This window comes from Taudactylus pleione, unplaced genomic scaffold (assembly GCF_031769625.1).
Source record: "Taudactylus pleione unplaced genomic scaffold, aTauple2 ptg001990l, whole genome shotgun sequence".
In the NCBI taxonomy this organism is placed as follows: domain Eukaryota; kingdom Metazoa; phylum Chordata; class Amphibia; order Anura; family Myobatrachidae; genus Taudactylus; species Taudactylus pleione.
Window position 1 is genome coordinate 4,924,578 of NW_028286386.1, and position 19,274 is coordinate 4,943,851.

At 39.1% G+C, this 19,274-nt stretch overlaps 1 pseudogene; it reads left to right on the forward strand.

The window, feature by feature from the left end:
- The first annotated feature begins 12,112 nt into the window (after nt 1-12,112).
- LOC148435827 (LRP2-binding protein pseudogene) lies at nt 12,113-13,153 on the forward strand (annotated as a pseudogene).
- Nucleotides 13,154-19,274: the final 6,121 nt, after the last annotated feature.

Here is a 19,274-nt window from a genome sequence, read left to right on the forward strand (position 1 = left end):
TACTACTGGAAAATATATACCCAATTGAGTTATGATGCGGGAAATATTATCTTGATTTACTTGGTCTGTTAAGGGAACGTCATCATCCAATACACAATCCGTGATAAATTTTGTCACGTCGGTATTGCGTGGCAGACAGGCCCTTAACACCACACGCCAATCTTTATTAGTGGGCTCATGTGAACTACCCAAATTTCTCAAAAATCTTTGACATTTGGCTAGTTCCTTTTTGGAATCGGGGAAATCATTTATGATGGAATTTAGTTCTGCTCTTGTCTGAGGACAATGCATTACCACTTCCCTAGTGGGCACTATACCGTTCGCATCTGCATTTCCATTCGGAACGGTTATTGTCCAAATGGGATGCAGACCGGTAGCGCTGCTATCTTTGACCTGGTTACCTGGCTGGGGGTTTAATCTGCTGCTGCTACGTATGGTATTAACAACTTCCTCTACGGGTGCAGAGGGTGTTAGCACTTCTCTTGCTGTTAACGCTGGAGATGGCATCACCACTCGTGATTATGGTGATGCAGCATCTATCATTTGCACAGCATGGGAAATGGCAGACATTACAATAGGCTCATCATCCACATCATAAACATTTTCTTTATGGTTGCTTAAGAGAGGGTACAAATTGCTTGTTACATTTTTATGGGTATTTTTGGTAACTGTACTTGCACCTCCATCCACATAAGGTGGGGGAGGTGAGCGTGAACTGCTGGCAATACTCTCCACAATGCTACCTTGCCGTACATGTGCGCCACTTTGCGGCTCGCCCGTATTGCAATTTAGCGTCGCGGATGTATTCTCTGACAATGGGCTCGCGACGCTAGTTTGCGTTGCTTGCACATTTTTAAGCCACGTATCCCCTTCATGCTGCCACAATTTTAAACATTCAGAATATTTAACCTTTTTCTCTCGGGAGCGCATCAGACTGATGTGACCCGGACATTATCTAAAACATCTTTATCAAAACTACCAATTCTGGGAAACGGTCTAACACTCTTCATCGTCATTTTAAACCATACATCACAATACCTTATTGCATAAGTACCGTACTTAGTATGCATAATACGACAAGCCGATCCGATCGGTGCCTCCATTAGCAGCACATCATTGTCTAACATCTCTTACTGTTTGCGTGGCTCCCATTCTGAGACAAAATCCTTTGCTTTTCAATAAAGATTTAAACTGGTGAAAGACAATCAAGATACTTTCACTAACCTGTGAACAATTTAAGTTGGCGGCACCCACACACCTGGATAAGATTTGAAAAAGGCAACATCCATACCCGGATAAGATTTAGTAAGGCAACTTCCACACCTATGGAAGTTTGTATGTCGGCTACTTCCACGCACCTCTCTACAACAAAGACAACATGTACACCTGCTACTGTGTATAGAACGGTAAGCTGCTTACCAAGCGACTAGCACATAGCCCTTAAAGGTCATACGGTACCTCTAACTGTAGGGAACAAGTTACCCCTACCAACAAATACTCACTGTTACACACTTTTTCCTGCACAGAAAAATACACGTTAATCCAGATATTGATAACAATTGAAAAATGTAAACCTCAACGGCTTTATTTAAACACGTGGCAGCACAACCGGAAGTACGTATACGCTATTGTGCTACCAGTCGTATACACAACATGACAACCTCTTTTAGCTGCGTACGCAAAAGTGCATCTTGAGCCGCGTACTCAATACTGCGGCACCCCTTTAAACGTTAGGTTCTATCAACAAAGGAAAACAAACTTTTTCCTCTCTTGTCCCTGGATTCTAGTCAGCTTCCTTGGCTCACACGGAAACGGATAGCGATCTTTCAGCACAAAACAGTTGCAGGTAAACCCTGCATGTGGCCACTCCACCCTTTGCTGAGATATCGATAGCCGTATGTACCGTGTGAGTAGGTAAGTGACTTCACTACGAGCCCCCAACTAACAATACTGGATTAGAACCTCTATATACCCCTACCTATACCTTCTAATAATCCTACCTATAAACCTCTAAGGATGACGCTAATTTGCATACGCAGTCATACAGTAAATAGAGACTCCAGACTTAGAACATGTGGTTCCAAAGCGCAAAGTATTATTCAAGTAAAAGTACAGTCAGTTACACGCCATTTATCCAGACACAATTTGGCACAAAGGAATTATACAGATCCAAGTACAGTATACATAAGCAGCGCTTCCGGACCAGATGTTAGGCATCAGCAAGAAACCCCTCGTCTATCAGCATTCAGCATGAAGACTAAAAACCCAGAGTTTGAGCACACATATTTATATCCCCAGGAATAGACAAAACAATAGAGATGTTTGTTGCTGATGTCATTGGTTCCCAAGGGGGATACATCTGTTATAGAGCATTTAACAGGCTGATTCAAATAGACCCAACCTAGCCTCTAACAACTGGGGGTCTCTGGATTCCCGCCACATGCAACATCCTAACAGTTGTTCATATTATATACATTTTGTTGCTTGAAGTCTCTGCGGTGCATAAGTCGAGAATGCATGATGCGATCTCCATACCGATAATACCGGAATTCTGTTGAAAGAGTACACATCAGTACAAAACCAAACACGGCTTACTTAGCATGTATAAACCTTAGTTAACAAATAATCTTTATTTCACAGCATTTATACTAAGTGAACAAACTTAAATCTTATACCTTAAAGCTTATGGAACATTGTATGTGAATATGTAATGTGTGAGTATACGGGGTTTGATATAAAGACGCTAGTTAACTGGGGACAGATGTATGCGCATTTAGCTACTAAACAATGTTTTCATATAGGATCTTATGCATTTGCTAATATGCGACTAGTTGACAGCGCAATTGTGCGTATTAATGTGTATATGAGAAATGATGAAAGATGCAATCGCATGGTGCTAATAGTAATATCGCCATATGTACTTAATTGTGAGTTTATCTAAAATGGCGCTTGGGCAGCCATTTGGGCCGGAAAAAAAAACTGTCCAAAGCTGGACGTTTTATTTTCAGGCAATCAATGCCTTTCACATGTAAGGGCTTTAAGCCGTTTTTACTGTGTGGTTGTTTTTTTTTAATGCAGTAGGCATGTGCAGCAGCAGATCGAGTTGTGGGCGGGTACAAGCCGTTGTGTGTGAAAGGCAACATTATAATTTGTGCCTTACTTACATGCAGGGACGGCACGGATACGACACGGCAACCGTCCTTGTCGGTGGATATTCCCAGCTGTAACACGGTGACCGTGTTGTCTGAAAGTACCCACACGCTTCCATGTTTAATTAAATTTTACAGCCGGCAAAACCGGCAGGTGTGAAATAGCCCTAAGGGTCTTTTCCTCAGTGTACGGAATTACACTAATTTAAAAGTTTGTGGAGTGATGCTTCTTTTGTTTCTACAGGATACCTATTTGCTTCTACTAAAGTAGGAGGGCACCACAGCATACTGTTTCTTTTCCAGAGTGCCAAACTTCACATATATAGGGGCTTAAGGATCAAGCCGTTTTTTACATAAAATTATGCAGAAACTGTATGTAGTGTACCTTTGTACTAAAAGCACAGTACAGGAGATTTCACAAAAGTCTCCAGCAATGTGCTAATTAGCGCTGCAGATTGTAGTCCCAATTATTATCAATGGGGACTACAATCTGCTCCCTATGTACTAAACTCCAAAAAGCGAAACTTTATTGGAGTTTAGCACCAGTAGTTTACACCATCTTCTGTAAACTACTGTAAGCCTCCAGGGGCAGGAGAGAGATCTTTCTATCTCTCCCCTGCAGCCCCTGGCCGGCTACCGAAGCTGATGCTGTGCTCAATCAACAACGGTTACAGCAGCGATGTCCCTGCGAGTTACCTGTTGTACATAGCGAGGATATTTTCATTAAAAATTAAAATATCACCTGCAAGTTGGATCGATAATAATTGCGGCAGTACCGCAATTATTGAAATGTTGTTCGAGACTCACACTGTGTAGTAGTGGTGGTCTCTTCCCAGGGGTATAGTAGGTATTATCGCTGGCTGCATGGCCGACGGTTCAATTCCCAACAGCGGCATCCCAGCAGGGGTGAAGATCCCGATCGTTAAAAAGGTAAGTATTAACTAACCTAATTTTACCCCATAACCCTAACCCTCCCTTAGGGGTGCCTAACCCTAACCTCCCCCCAAGTGCCTAAACCTAACCCCCCTTCCCACAGCCTAACCCTAACCTCCCCCTGGGGGTGCCTAACCCTAACCCCCCCTTCCCCTAGCCTAAACCTAACCCTCCCGGTGGTGTACCTAACACCAAGTCCCCCACGGGTGCCCCTAAGCGAACCCTCCCCTCCTGCGGCTGTCTGCGCCCGGCTTACCTTCGTTTGGTATGCCGGGCGTCGTTCTTCTGGCGTAGGTCTAATTACAGGTGTCGAGTATTCAACGCCTGTCTTTAGTACCTTGCTGGGATTAGAGAGTCGGGAAGCCGGTGGTCGCCATTTAGACCGTCGGCTTCCTGACTACATCCCGTTCTCCACGGACAGAAACCTCCCGTGGAGCAGAAACATTATTTATATATTCCCTTGACAAAAGGACCGGAGTGTCCTGAAACATTGGCTAGATGGTTGCATAATGCGTTATTTTCACCTGCTTATATATAGATATTTAATACTATATATATATATATATATATATATATGTGTGTTTTATATATATATTTATACATATATTATATATGTACATACATACTATGTATCTATCTATATATATGTATATACACACACATATTATATGCATCTCTCTCTCTCTCTATATATATATATATATATATATATATATATATATAGAGAGAGAGAGAGAGAGAGAGAGAGAGAGAGAGAGAGAGAGAGAGAGTGTGAGAGAGAGAGAGAGAGAGAGAAAGAGAGAGAGAGAGATAGCTATGTAGATATACATATAGATATATATATATATATACACACACACACACTCACACACAGTTGGCAAGTATAATCTGCATCACACCAGTGAGTGCTGGAATTCCAAATTTACATATACACATACATACATATATATATATATATATATATATATATTATATATATATATATATATATATATATATATATATATATATATATATATATATAGAAATAAGGACCTTATTCAGAGGCGGCCGTATGGTCTACGACCGCATGGCCGCCTCGATGTTTTGCCAGTGCGCATGCGCACGAGGGAGCCGGCTCCCTCGTGCGCATGCGTGAGACCCGCTACGACCGACAGCGCTGGTCGTAGCGGGTCTCTTTCCAAAGGGGGCGAGCTGTCGATGTTGATTGACAGCTCGCCCCATTTGGATAGCGGGCCGGGGGGGGTGGCAGCCCAAACAGAGGTGTTCCCATGGGAACGCCTGTCGTTTGGGGGAGGCCCCACTGACATCACTAGTGATGTCAGTGGGGAGCTTCCGGCTCTGACAGAGCCAGAAGCTCTCTGGGGCTTACGACAAGTGAGACCCTACCCTAGGGTCTCGTCGTAAGCCCCGATGGTCGCGATGGTCTCTGACCATCGCGACCATCACCCGAGTGGTCGTTAGAGCTGTGGGTGTTAACCCACAGCCTAACGACCGCAACAGAGGTGGGCGGTCAGGATGCAAGTGGCCGCCCAGTTTATGAGCGACCGCTTGCATCCTCCGACCGCCTCTGAATGAGGCCCTAAATGTGGTGGCGCTCAAATAAAAAATAATTAAAAAATGTGTAGCAATTAATAAAAATAAGTGATACTTATGTGAATAAATGAGTGGCTGCTAATTACACAGTACAAACATGTGCTGGTGTACACATTACAGAATGAAATAGACAACATGGAGTGTAACATAAGCACCTAACTGTATCAAATTAATTAGTGATATGGTAACGTGCAATATTAAAGAAAAAAATCTACACTACTTATCTGGTAGTGAAAGCTTCAGGCACATGACCACCATGGGAATAAATAATATGTAGAAGAAAGAAAAAATTCAACATAGTGTATACTGTTTTCAGTGATTCATAAATATTGCTGGACACAGCTTCATTAGGAACATATCAGTCCCAAACAAACATCCACTTCACAATATATGAAGATTAAAAGACATTTAATTACACAGAAAACAGACAATGGCTAAAAAACAAACGTACAAGATGTATGACAAAAAAGGCTCATCTGTCCATAAAATGGTACTCAGGTACTGTAGTCCCAATGCGTTTCATCTATCAGATTTCATCAAGGGGATAACAATAATGAGCTGTAGGCTGTATTTATACCTATACCTCTCAATTATAGAGAAATACCAATTAGGGTGCTTAATGATGATGTCACATCCTGAGAAAAAAGTTCTAAATAAAATAAATAACTTTAATCTATCAGTACACTGCATAGAATTAGTATGGGGATGAAAATCGCTATCTAAACTAACTTACCTAAACATAAAAAAAAAAGAATACATTTTTGGACGTAAATTGCTGCTGACAAAATTTTATGCTAATAGAGATATGAAAGCAAGCGAGGAAGAATATCCTCCAAACCTCAGTGATCAAGACACAAATCCATCCAATTTAATGCCAAGGTGGGATAAAGTGGACGGAGCAAGAACAAGAGATACTTCAAATATTAGAAGACCTGGATGAAACATCCAAAATTTCAGCAGAAACCTCACGGACCTCTAGACCCCTATGCAAGAACAAATCATCTTTTTGGCCTCAGGATAACATTTGCCCGGAAATAAAGGTATTCTTGAATCTGGTATCAAAAGAACTGGATGATATTTATAAAAAACAGCAATACCAGACCCATCAAGGGAATCTCAAGAAATATGAAGTAAAGGCAATTGACGAACTCAGAGCCATACCTGATGTGATCATAAAACAATCTGATAAGGGCGGTAACATCGTCCTATGGCCTCTTGAGATGTACATTGAAGAAACGAACAAACAACTCCAAAATACTGATTGTTACAAGAGACTTCTTCTTAGTCCCTTGGAAAATTATAAAGAGTTTTATAGTAAGATCATTAACAGAGCAGTCCAAGATGGCATGATCACGAAACAAGAACTTGCATTTCTTATCGTAGAGAACCCGAAAGTTCCAACCTTTTACCTACTCCCTAAAGTACACAAAAACTTACAAAAACCGCCAGGCAGACCCATTGTGTCTGGGATTGGGAGCCTGACAGAGAAAGCGAGTATTTTTATTGACACTCATCTTCGTCAACATGTGATAGGATTACCTTCTTATGTACAAGATACCACTGATGTATTAAGAAGAATTCATGAAATCCATCTCAATAAAAATTATCTATTGATTAGTATTGATGTGGAATCCCTCTACACTAGCATAGGGCATGAACAAGGTATAGAGGCTGTGAGATACTTCCTTAAGATGGAAGGACCGAATGATTTTCACAACTTTCTTTTGAAACTCCTGCACTTTGTACTATATAAAAAAAAATTTCACTTTTGACGATCGCTTTTTTCTACAGATAAGAGGCACAGTGATGGGGGCGGCATGCGCCCCCACATACGCCAACCTCTTTTTGGGGTGGTGGGAATGAGAAATTGTCTTTGGTGACAATAATGAACATCACACGAGACACATCATGTCTTGGCTACGCTATATAGATGACATCCTATTGATATGGGATGGCACCAGAGAGCAATTTGAGAACTTCATGAGTGATCTGAATGTGAATAATATTAATTTGAAATTCACATACGAAGCAAGCAACACGGACATCTCTTTTTTGGATTTAAAAATATAGAGAGATGAGAAGGATACCCTGGCGATGGAACTTTACAGAAAGGATACGGCTACCAATAGCCTGTTACATTATTCAAGCTTTCATTTCCCTTCCACTTTGGATAACATCCCCAAAGGTGAATTCCTAAGACTTAGAAGGAATTGTTCCGACGATAGTACCTTCAAGACACAAAGTCTGGAATTAAGAGAACGGGGGTACAGTAGAAGAACCATAAAAAGAGCATTTAACAATGTTTCTCAAATTAAAAGGGATTCACTTATTTTTGGGAGAAAGATTCCCAAAAAAACTAATAACATCAGATTTGTGGGCAATTTTTGCAACAATTGGAGAGATATAAAACAAAGAATCCAGAAACATTGGCATATTCTATTAGCAGATCCTGATCTTGCTTCAAAATTAGACCGCAATGTTTCCATGAGTTGGAAAAGATCTCCAAATTTGAGGGACAAACTGGTGAGAAGCCACTATACTAAATATCCCCCTAGAAAATCAATAACTACCAGAACGTATCCTTGTGGTTCTTGCAAGATTTGCAACTACACCTACAACTTAAATACAATTGAGGATAGATATGGTAACATGATACCATTGAAACAGTATGTCAACTGTCACACCAAGAATGTGATCTACTGTATTGAATGTCCTTGTGGGATGAGATACGTGGGGATGACCACACATATGCTGAAGGAGATGATATTGGAGCACATGGGCACAATCAGGAATGCACAACAAGACATGCTGAAGATGAAACAATTGACTACTGTAGCCCGACATTTTCATCAAAAACATCACAACTCATATAAGGATATGAAGATTTTCGGGTTAGAAACCGTCAATTTAGGTATCAGAGGAGGAGACATTACCAAGGCACTCCTGAAGAAGGAGAGTTTTTGGACCTTCAAGTTGAACAGCACCGCACCTTATGGAATGAATGAACACATCAATTATAGTGTTTTTCTATAAAGTTTGGTTCAATAATTCTGGGTTAACCATTCTAAGTTTACACAAGGATATTGACTATGTAGAGGTAGTCGTATCCATTTATTCATATATTTGATGTACAGTTTTTTCACTTATTATTTATCACGATCGATCACATTGCAATTTTTTATCCAATTTATTATTTATATGATTATTGCTTGTCAACACAATCCTCACAATCACAGACCTTTATTTTCACAGTCATACACTTTCAGAGGGAGACCTTTTGCACTATTATTCGTGGAAACAATGAACAGATTGCCACTTGTAATTATATAAAGAAGGTAGACTCAAATAGCTACCTTCACTTCAAAAGTTGCCATGCCAGAAACTGGAAGACAAATATTCCCTGCTCGCAGTTCTACAGCATTAAACGTAACTGCAGTACACAACTATACTGTGAGCAACAACTCTCATTGTATGCTGATAGATTCAGGGATAGGGAATATCCAGAGGAAATTATAGAAAAAGCCCTTGAAAAAACTAGGTGTGTGGAAAGAGAGAATCTGCTTGTGAAGAAACCGGAGAAAGTCATGGAAAATGTACCCCTTTTATTACTACTTTTAGTAACCAATCAGTTTTAAAAGAAGTTCTTCCTCCTTATCCAAAAATTGTTTTTAGAAAGACTGCGAATTTAAAGGACATTTTGGCACCTAGTCTCCTCAGAAGCAAACATCCTTTAGAGAAATCTGCACTAATGAAATGTAAAGGATGTTTTAAGTGTGGCAATTGTAAAATCTGCAAGTTTCTTCATCCTAATAGGAAAAACAATTTCAATTTTAATAATTCAAAGGAATATTTTATTAAAGATTTTATTAACTGTAATTCAACTATGGTTAATTACGTATTGGAATGTACTTGTGGATATAAATATGTGGGACAGACGAAGAGGATTCTTAAACTTCGTATGCAAGAACATATACGCAATATTAAAAATAAAGTGACTACACACGCAGTATCCAAACTTTTCTTAGAAAAGCATAACTCGAATCCTGAGGATATTAGTTTCAAAGCAATCGAATTAGCTAGATCAAGCGATAGAGGTGATGACATTTTAAATAAACTCTCGAAAAGGGAGATGTTTTGGATTTTTGAACTTCAAACTATGTCACCCCTCAGTTTTAACGAAAGCTTTGAAATTGCCCCTTTTCTTTGATTGTGTTTTTTCCCCTTTTTGAGTCCCTCCCTTTTTTAATAGTGTACTTTGTTGTTTTAATTAGATGCTCTGCATTAATGGATCTCCTGCACTTGACACTTAAATAAGAGGTTCTGTGATTAATGGTTTTTGTGCACCTGTCACTTTAAATAAGAAATTCTGTATTAAATAGATTTCGTGCACGTCACTTTAAATACATTTTTAATATAACTCTATATAAATGTTGAAGTCTAATTATGGTTTTCCTCATTTCTATAGTTGAAAACACACATCTGTTGTGATTTAAGATGTTGGAACGTAATATTCGAGTTCTCTAAAACATCTAAGTGTGTGGAACAAAAGAACAAGCTCTAATCATCTTTAATAATGGATATGAAGAATGGTGTAATTTGGTCTTGAAGAAAATGGCTGCTATCACTAAAAGCGCTGCTAGTGAAAGACTTGGTCCTGATCTATCCCAAAATGGCTGCGCGCATTGATGTATATGGATCTCCAAGAAAATGGCCACGTCTCTTTATAAAGAAACAAATAGAGACTATTTTACACTGGGGACTTGTGCATTTGTGTATAGAAATGGAGATTTTTTTATCAAGTCTCTGTGCTTCGTTCTATAAGGAATCTGAGGTTCTATACAATAGCGCCTTTCCGGAAATGACGTCGATCCGGAAGTGACGTCATATGACGATGCGTTCCAGCAATGTCTGGCTCGCCGGATATGACGGCCATTTGCGTTCCACAGTAGCGCTAGATAGTTTTCATAGTCTCTAACCTTTTTAATAGTTGGAATATGTTTAGGTAAGTTAGTTTAGATAGCGATTTTCATCCCCATACTAATTCTATGCAGTGTACTGATAGATTAAAGTTATTTATTTTATTTAGAACTTTTTTCTCAGGATGTGACATCATCATTAAGCACCCTAATTGGTATTTCTCTATAATTGAGAGGTATAGGTATAAATACAGCCTCCAGCTCATTATTGTTATCCCCTTGATGAAGTCTGATAGACGAAACGCGTTGGAACTACAGTACCTGAGTACCATTTTATGGACAGATAAGCCTTTTTTGTCATACATCTTGTACGTTTGTTTTTTAGCCATTGTCTGTTTTCTGTGTAATTAAATGTCTTTTAATCTTCATATATTGTGAAGTGGATGTTTGTTTGGGACTGATATGTTCCTAATGAAGCTGTGTCCAGCAATATTTATGAATCACTGAAAACAGTATACACTATGTTGAATTTTTTCTTTCTTTTATATATTTATTCCCATGGTGGTCATGTGACCAAAGCTTTCACTACCAGATTAGTGTAGATTTTTTCTTTAATATTGCACATGTTACCATATCACTAATTAATTTGATATAGTTAGGCGCTTATGTTACACTCCACATTGTGTAACATAAGCGCCTAACTATATATATATATTATACACATTTAAAACCAATTGACCCAGTGCCTTTATTTAATTTTTATTTGGTTACAAAAAACAACTGTTAAATACTGTCACTTACTTTTTTTTTTATGAGGAGATGCTGACAGTCAGTCTTGTCCTCAACAGCTAGTTGCTGCATGTTCCACCCGCATGCTCCCCTGTGCCTCCTGTGGCTGCACAGCGTCCGCCCCTCTTCTTCCCTGCAGCCTGCGCGTGAAGCCAGCCAGTTACTGCACAGGCTACAACAACTTAGTTTGTCATTGCTCCATCTCCTGCCTGGCAACCCAGTGCTGCTCTGTGGTGCCGGCGGGGGCTGTCAGGATAGTGTTCAAACAGAGAATGGCTGGCTGCTACTGGGCTGACCTGGCTGCCACTGCACCTGTGCTGTGAATTGCGGCGGTGGCCCGGATGGATAAATTGGATCTGATCTGTGGCTGGTAGCGGGGGGCCCTCTCTGAGGGGGGCCCAGGGGTGCTTGCCCCAGTCCCCCCTCCTTAATCTGGCCCTGATCCCAATGCCAGCCTGTCTCATCCACCCCGGAGCTGCCACTATTACTGTGTCACAATGCACAGGTGGCGCATCATAAAGTGCGGCTCCGGGTAACCTATAAAAACCGGGAGCAGGTGAGGGATCCGCTATTTACTGTCTGCAGTAGCCAATGTTAGAGAGTGTCCTGTTATTCTGCAGCAGATACTGACCGAACTCCGTGAACTTGAAGGAGAGGAGGTGCGGAGAAAGAGGAGGAGTGGGAGGGAGGAAGAAAAGGAGAGGAGGAAGAGGAGAAGGAGCAGAGAAAATGAGGAATCTGAACCTTGAGCCTCTGCCAAAGACACATGAGGGAGACACCTTGCACAATGTCAGCCAGATGCCTGGTTTCCCTATGGAGAAAGTGCATGAAGACAAATCTTATCGTTCTACACGCAGAAGTTGCTAATTGTAGCCAAAGACTTTTTAGAAGAAAGAATTGAAAATGGAAATGGAAAAAGAGGCATTGACCCTGTTTAAAAGATACCTAGACAGGGATTACCAGGCTCTATACCAGGCCGGTGTGATGTACTATGCTGGTCTGGAAACTCTGGAAGATCACGGGAGAGGAGTGGAGTACATGCTGAGGCTTGTCCACTCCACCAGCCGTGATGCTGAATACCTGAGATACGCCGCGGCATACAACCTCGCCCACGCTTGTTACCATGGCTTTGGTATGCAGCGCTTGGATGAGGAGGCAGAGAAATGGTGGCTAATTGCAGCAGATGTTGGAAATCTGAAAGCCAGCGTGAAGGCCCAAAGTGCTCTCAGCATGTTATACTCAGACCAAGCACAGAGGTACCTGGAGAAATCTTTCGACTGGCACTCAGAAGCCTGTGGCAATAGAAACCTAGAGTCACAGGGAGCGCTTGGCATTATGTACCTGCATGACCAGGGTGTAAAGAAAAGTCGGGAGAAAACTCAGGAATGTCTGAAAGAAGCAGCCGAGCGAGGAAATGTGTATGCCCAGGGGCAGATGGTCGGCTTCTACTACTGCCACAAAAGGTATGCACTGGTAGTTGAGCTGGCCAAGCAGGTTGTTCTCTACAAGGACATTGACAATATAGCGAGAACTACTGAGTGTCTGCCTGATTTAATCACCAAAGGAATATCAATGGCCAATGTCTACCTGGCTAGATGCCTTGAATGTGGTGTGGGCGTACAACAAGACCCAGCAGCTGCCAAAAAATATTACAGAAAATCACACTGGTTGGATAGAGAGGTAGCCTTCAACCTTAATCTCTTAATCTTGATATCATCTGTGGCAAGATCTAATGATGAGTGTGTGCATACCTTACATCAGTGCTTATAAATAAAACTTATTATAAAATGTTGATTTGATTGTGTACTATTTTCTTTATATAGAACTTTTAGAAATTAAAGGGAAGCATGTCAGTGTTTAAGTCATTGCTAAAGGTTGGTAATATACTCTCCTGTAATGTGTAAATCACATACTGATGTTTAAAGAAGTCTTCTACCTGAGACATAATTATCCGTCTTCATTATGCCTTTACATTGGAAGCTTGTCATGAAAGGCACTAGCACAGAGGTTCTCAAATGCAGTCCTCAAGGCAACCCAACAGTAGATGTTCTAAAGATATCCATGGTTGAGCACAGATGGTTAAAAAATTTTTAATGAGGTATTAATTAAGCCTAAAAAAGGGAGATGGTTGCGCTCAGCCAAGAGGCTAGTGAAAATAATGAGAGCAGCTTACTGTTGAGGCCATCACTACCTTAGAAGATAAAGTTATGCAAGAACAAACACTATTTATGTTAAAACAACGCTCGATCACATTTATTGACACAATATATGTAAATTAATATGCCATAAATCAATATTACTAATGCTCAATTCTTATGTCTGATCCTGCTGAAGTTGACATATAATTCAATACCAACTTGTGTAGTTTAAAATGTAATATGTAAATGGTGTTGTCAGAGTATATATAATAAAAAAATGAAAACAATATCATATGATTATTACTCTCATTACAAGAACACAATAAAGGTAAACACAGGGTCACACTAGGATGGAGTGTGGGGAATACAAGGCATGGAGAAGAGAATACCAGAAAAAAAACTTATCATTGGAGATGTATAAAATATGTATATAAATAAAACTAAAAGTATAGTCTCTGTAAAAAGTAAAAATCTATGATTTAAACATTAAAAAATTCAGTAACGATGTGTCTCTTGCAAAGTCCAGTATTATTTGTAAAGGTCTCAATGAGTTTAGGTTCCAGGCAAGGGGTTCAACCAGCCCGTTTCATGATCAATCAGTAATAATTCCGTATTGACAGCTGTGGCTCTGCAGTAGCCACGGTACGTACTCTGCGGGGGGAGCTGTGGGGTGTGCACAGGTTATGTTTATCAGAGACTCACCAGCTGGTACTTATATGGCACACATCACTGGGTCTATCAAGAGGTAATCCCTGGCAGCTAGTGGTTGCAGCTGCGTAGTGTCGGATGTTCCACAGTGGTCCATCTGCTGCTCGGTTATTCACTTTCTCACTGTGGCAAGCTTGTGGGATAAGACTAGTGTATAAGTAAGCTGATGTCTCCAACATGTTTTGGCCGACGTGACCCGGCCTTTTTCAATGATAATCATTATACTGCAAGTGTCTGCATAAGTAGTGGATGAGGTCCTTGCTTCCCAGATGATGTAATGTCTTGAACTGTGATTTGATTGGCTGAGGGAAGTGTGCATCTTTGGACTGTTTCAATGTCAATCAATAGAATCTGGATTAATTGCAGTCAGAGAAAAGAAGAATTTGGAGGGAATAGAGTGAGGATGGGAGGGGACAGGCAAGGTAATATTTTAATGTTGAATTATTCCAGTATTTATATATACAGCAATAAATAGGTACATGAACATTGTATCAAGTGACTGATTGCACAGATAACTCAATAAATCCACAAGATCAGGGAGAGGTTTTTTTTAGATCAAAGATGGTACAGGTAAATAAAAACGTGATGAATAAAAGAGGATGATGAGGGCAACTTTCCTCTAAATTACATTCCAAACAACATAATAAGCAAAAAAGGATGAATAAATCTAATAAGGGTGATACCGTAATTCTAGAGAGTCTTAAAGAAGTTTCCTTGGAATTTTTAAGGATTTATAATTTGAGTAGCCATACTTTAACAGAGTGTGAAGAAAATGTTTCGAGAAAGGGGTTGAAATATGCCCCTTCAAAGATTTGTTAGGAAATTAACTCTTAAAAAGTTTTTATGAATAACAAAAGGATGAGGAGGAGGGAAAGATGAAAACCTCAATTTTTTTTGAGAGAATGGTCAAGGAGGAACTGAGAATAGACCCCTATCTAGAGTGAAGAAACCTAATTTTAGTAAGAAAGAACGGGAAGTGCTGAAAGTATTGAAAGAAAACCAATTCATTGTTGTAAAACCAGTGGAGAAGGGGGGATCTGTAGTCATACAGAAAGTAGAGGATTACAAAAATGAAATTGAGAAACAATTGAGTAATTAAAAGAACGTATAAGAAATTGAGAGTTAATCCTACAGAGAGTGTGAGCAAGAAACGTATGGTCTTTTTAGACAATTATGTAAAGAAAAAAGTAATCAAGGAGGAAGAAAATTATATATTGGTGTCTAAACCATCCATCCCGGCTTTTTACACACTGCCTAAAATTCATTAAAAAAAAGGATCACCCCCCAGGTCGAACGATTGAAGCTGGCACTGACTCCATCACCTCCAACCTGTCATAATATGTTGATCATACTTTACAACCATTGGCCAGAAGCACTAAGTTATATTTGAAGGACTCAACTGAGCTTATTAATAAATTGAAAACCATTAATTGGGAGTCAGATTATATTCTGGCCAGTGCGGATGTAGCATCCTTATATACAGCAAAAGATCATCAACATGGGCTGGAAGCAACAAAGGTTTTTATGGACAAAGAAGATTTTATGACTGATTTTAAAACCTTTATTTTAGAGCGTATAGAATTTATTCTATCTAATAATTACTTCTGGTTCAATGAGTCATTATCTTCAATTGCATGGTACCACAATGGGCACCAGGTTCACCCCAAGTTATGCTAACTTGTTCATGGCCCATTGGGAGACAGGCTGTCTACAATGTGCATGACTTTGGGGTGAACCTGGTGCTATGGGCACGATATATAGATGACATATAGTTTATCTGGAAGGGAGATCAATCGTCCTTGGAAACCTTCTGGGCACATCTAAGTAATAATAATAGGAATATTGAGTTAACGTTCCAGAGTAACAGTATGTCCATTGATTTTATGTATCTTACTATCTTCATACAAAATATAATTCATACTAAAGTATCAAGGCATAAAGATCACAGGACTGATTGAAATGCATTGGCTAAGGAAGGGGGATTGGTGGACTGAACAGACCAGGAGAAGGTGCTTTTCCATCTGGGACCAGGATTAGAATATACACTTGGTTTCTACATGCACTCATTTATCCTAATTCTGGTGTGAAGCCACCCTCATCATTTTTCTGTCTGGATGTATCAGCTATAAAACATCTGATCCTTTCATTTCATGGATTGTGCTATTTGGATTTTATCTTAATTAAATGTTTTCATTTTTCATCTACTTTGATTACCATTTATTATTACAAAGGACACTGTGTCAATATTTACTGCAATATATTTTCAGTATATGTATTTGTTACTAACATACTGAATTAATGCAACATTTGTTTAATGAATTCATAATGGATGTGAACCAGATGCACTAGATTTTTTATATTTATATCGTTACATGTCTCATGGTCCGAGAGTACACCTTCATTATCATAAACCATTATATTGTGAAGAATTCTGGTCCAAAGAGATCAACTTTTCTTCTATAACAAGATAAGTGTTAATTTTTTTAAGTGTTATTTAAGGCGAAAGGGGATGCCATCCAAATAAAGTGTATGTACATATTTGATTCTGGTGAGAATAAACACTGGGTAGATGTGCAACCTCTAGCTGCCTTTAGGAGCAATTTTCCATATATTAGTTACAGAAACCTTGGATAAAATAAAAGTTTAAAGGTACATTTTTTGAATTCCCATATTGAGCATTTCCTGAATAATCTCAGAGACTACAGTGAAGAACAGGGTGATCGGTTCCACCAAGACATTAAAGATGTAGAAAGAAGATACCAGGTTTGTTGAGACATCAGCATGATAGCTGACTACTGCTGGATGATACACAGAGATGACACAGAAAAAGCTTATAAGGGAAAAGCAACAAAATGAAGTTTGAAGACAAAAAAACAAGATATGAGTTTTTCAATTATTATGGTTTTGTTTCTATTATTGTTTGATTTTATTGTTTATTTATTATGTAATTAAGACAAAAACACAGTTATATCATTTACACATCTTTGTATTTTGCAATAGATATGTCAAAAACAATTAAATGTCCTGTTTTTTTCTTAAAAATGTATGTTCTCCCCTTACAGGTAAATGTGATGTGGTAATTTTTTACTATTCCTTGATGTACACAGGAGTATAATTAAGAATATAAAAGTATTATTAAAAATGCTTTCAAATACCTTAAATTTTGCAGACCTGTGTTATTAATCTTACATAGGGAACAGATAATTAAAACTACTGAAAAAGAATTAGAAAGAGCACGATCTTCTCTAGAGGCCTTCCAGGATCATGCAATGTATAAAGAAAAAGATTCAGAGGTAAACATTAAAGTAGAAAAGTTTGAAAGAGAAATCATTGATAGAAAGAATAGCAAATTTGCACATGACCATATAGATTATTCTGAGGATTTAGTTAGAACATATAATAAAAAGCCATCTGAAGAAAGCCAAATAAGGGAGGGGAGAATGAGGGTCAAAACGATAAGACCACATCACTACAATAGGTCTAGGTCTAATAGAAACTGGCATGATAATCAATTTGACTATACTTCTCCCCAGAATCATTATAAACATCATACTAATGTAGATTCCCAGAATAATCACCCATTAAACACAAATTTTAGTAGATCCACCAATGATGCAGGTATCTCTAAAGATAGACCACAGAAACAATATGTGGATTAACAAAATGGCCCTTTTCAACAAAACGAGGAACGAGATCTAAATCACCAAGTAACGACAGCCTCTACAATACAATCATCAGATAACACAGGCAATAAAGACACCAAAATGCAGAAGAGAAAGATATATACTGTAGAGGAAAATGAGGAGGGAGGGTGATTTCAACAACAACACAGAGTAAGAAATCTAAGATATTATAGGTGTTTTTAATTTATCAACTAAACAACTGTCAGATTCCCAAATTAATCTTTTGTCCAGAGGCCTAAAATTTGCCCCTTCCTGAACTCCAAACAGTTTTGATTTGTTTGTAGCATGAAACAATGTTAGGAACCTATGTAGAAAGCGCTATTTTGCACCAATCATTGTTAATGATTTGACCTCTGAGGATAATCAGTTTCTCACAGAAACTGTTACTATACCTTTGAGTGAACTTTGCGCTCTTTTAGATGAAAGCAATTAACTTCCTACATCCACAGTGCCAGTATTGTATGTTAACACTGGGGGGGAGGAAAAAGTTGGGTTGTAAAAATAAATCTTAATTTTACCCCCTCAAATATAAGAGCCCCCCCAATAGAGACTTTTTATCAAAAAAACTCTTGGTGATTTTGAAGACTTGTGTGCTCGTTCACAGATAGTGTCTAAATACACCCAAAACCTGACACAAAGTGAAATAAAAGCACTTAGAGAGCTCCAAGAGGATGAATCGCTCACTATTAAGTCAGCCGACAAGGGATGGGGAGTGGTGTTTCAGGACAGTAATGACTATGTCTTGGACGCACTAAGACAATTGTCAGATCAGAAATTTTAAAAAGTTATGAAAAAGGATCCCACTAAACAATTTCAGGCTAAATTATTAACTACATTATAGTGGATACACGGCACCATTACTAAAGATTAATTTTATTTCTTTTTCCGACACATCCTTTTCCAGTGTTTACTCAGAAAGAGTTTTCATCACATCCAGGAACCTTGTCAGCGATCAGCGTAGGAGGCAGTCCCTGATTGGTGATTGGTTAGTTAAACTGTGCATGTCATGTTTAATATATACAACATAATGGTGGGTGGGAGGGCCCAAGGACAATTCCATCTTGCACCTCTTTCCTTTGCATTATGTGCTGTTTGGAGCATTGCTGACTGTCTTTTTGCTTAGATGACAAACATCCTTTCTGCCACTGCAGTGCCACTCTTGTTTCCTAGATGTGCCATGTTGGAAGTTGCACTGCCACAGCCCTGAAATCTTCTACATGTGGTTTATAAATCCCCAAAATTTCCAGAAATTGTTATGGCCACAGACAGTATCTCCTGCATGCAAAACTAAAAAATTAACCCAGTTTTTTTTAGTTGCTCCCCCCCAACCGGTTACCCCAGGATTGAGAGGACAGAACAGAG